This window comes from Xyrauchen texanus, chromosome 24 (assembly GCF_025860055.1).
Source record: "Xyrauchen texanus isolate HMW12.3.18 chromosome 24, RBS_HiC_50CHRs, whole genome shotgun sequence".
NCBI lineage: Eukaryota > Metazoa > Chordata > Actinopteri > Cypriniformes > Catostomidae > Xyrauchen > Xyrauchen texanus.
Window position 1 is genome coordinate 30151231 of NC_068299.1, and position 2591 is coordinate 30153821.

Sequence of the window (2591 nt, forward strand, 5' to 3'; positions counted from 1 at the left end):
TTGTTCAACCGAAGGGGGTTTTAAGGGTAATCTTTTTTTAACATTTAAAATCAAATTGCTTATGTCGATTGCTTGATGAGTCTGTACCATTTGTTAGTTGCAATCCAACTAATGAATTATGAATGAAGTTTAAGCGCACACACCATAAACTCATGTCACTATTATTAGTGCATAATGAGTCCTAACATTAATGCAATGTGAGAGTTTTAAGAGAAAATCAAAGGCCACTTGAAAATAATGATAAAAAAAGTCTCTCTATGGCCAAGTGGGATAATTAACAACAGAAGGATGTCATTAAATTAAATAACATGTGCTCCACAGTATAAGATGCAAATCTCTGCCGGGTCATCTCCTTCACACACACAACACATAATACCAATGCTTGATTTTCATGCAGTCTGTCCAATAGTAGCCACAGATCAGTATCTTTAGTGAATACAACGCTGTGAACTCCTTCTCCATTACAGCTTGGAGATTTCAGCTCATGAGTTGTGGGAAGCTTGATATAATCAGCTATTAAAAATAGGACGAAATTCAAAAATCTTTCAAAATAAAAGTCCTGCTCTCTCAACTCATTGTGTGAAATAGAAGACATTACGACAGAAAAATATTACTACTGTAATAAAAGTATTATATTCAAAGCAGTCGCAATAATCCTCATAGTAAAATAATATAATGTGAAATGGTTATATTATTAGTATTATTATCTGTTCTATCACAAAAGCAAGTTCACTGAATATCACCATGATGTGATTTAACCATGGCAGCCTTTTGACTCTGGTAATCAGATTGATTTCATTTAATGTTTTCATTAATAATGTGTTTTTATTTTATTTCCTTTTTTTTTTTTTTTTTTTACAAAAAATTATATATACGTATATATTTCATTTGATTAAATCTTTACAGTATTTACTGTATTTGATTAAACACAATTTGATCTGAACATTTAATTAAAACATTTAACATGTAATCCAGAAAAAATAAAACAAAAGGCATAATTTGTGTCTAAATGCATTTCTTTATGGAGTTCTTTTTGTCAATAATTTTCTGAGGTTTTTTTAGTTGTTGCCTAACTACCGAGTTAGTATTGATACAGTAGGGCTGGTATCCTACCGAAGCCAAAATGTTGTTATCGGAGCAACCCTAGTCTGTGCGAGCCACCTACTGACAAACCACTTTTAAAATGACTGCTTTGCCCTTGCATAATATAAAGGTAAAGTTGTTTAATTTCATTAAGCAGTTAGATCAAAAAAGCATTATGCTCCTAGATCATCTACATGACAATTTGCCTGAGATGTACAGTATGTCACCTCTAAGACAAATTGCTTTCAAAATGAAAATTTGAGAGAAAATTCATAGACATTGAAGATAAACTCATTTTAATGTGTGGGTTGAAACAGCATTTATAGCACTATGGCTTTAGCAAATGCCATTAATAATAATGCACAATGGCCAAAGAGAGATGGAATGAACTGAACGAGAGCAGATCTGTATAGAGAGCAAGAGAGAGCTTGACCCAAGAGCTCATCAGCTCTTCGCAACAACACACACATCCAGATGGCTGCTGTGTTATTGGGTGAAAACGGGAAGCAGCTTTGGCCAATGCAGAGCCCCCCACGCTTCACTGGGACTTAACCGTGGAGAAAGTGAATTTGCATGAGAGGGATAATCTGTCCAGCAACCCACCCCCACTTCACTTACTTGGCCAATATTTTGCCATTTTATGATTATCAACAGCATAGATGTCGATAACCGTGGCCCAATAACAGAAGTGTTGTTATACCCTTTCAGTCTCAAAATTTACCAACAGATTTGTCAATGGACACTTTTTTTTATATATATATTAAATATTGTGTAAAAGAAATACTCATTGCATTTCAGCAATTTTGTGTACATCTTATTTTGTCATTAAATTGTATTGCATTGGCATTATATCAGCCATCGGCAATTAAAAAACCTCAACTGATTGATCACTACTGTGAAGTTTTGAAAGGTGGATTTATAAAAAACTTTGTTCATCATACAACATGATCATATACCTTGGAATATGACACATAGACTATACTTAATAAAGCACCCAAAAGGGTGTTAGGGTGAATCTAGACACTTTTAAATTTAATAAAATTGCCAGATTGCCTTTTCTTGTACATTTACCACATCTGCTGTTCACACATGCAACTGCTTTTCCTATTTTTTCCCCCATCTTGCTACCATTCACACAACAGCTCCAAAATTTTGTTAAAGGGATAGTTAATCAAAAATGAAAATTCTCTTATCATTTACTTAACTCTAAATCTCCACTTTCACTTTTACATCTGAAAGTGAAAGTGAAAAAAGGACTTAAATATTCACCCACACCTATTATATCACCTCTGAATATATGGATTTAAACACTGGAGTCATATGGATTACTTTTACATTTCCTTCATGTGATTTTTGTTGCCACAAATGTCTGATCACCATTCACTTGCATTGAATGGACTTACAGATCTGAGATTCTTCTAAAAATCTTCATTTGTGTTCTGCTGAAGAAAGGAAGTCATACACACTGGGATGGGCATGAGTAAATGATAAGAATTTTCATTTTTGGG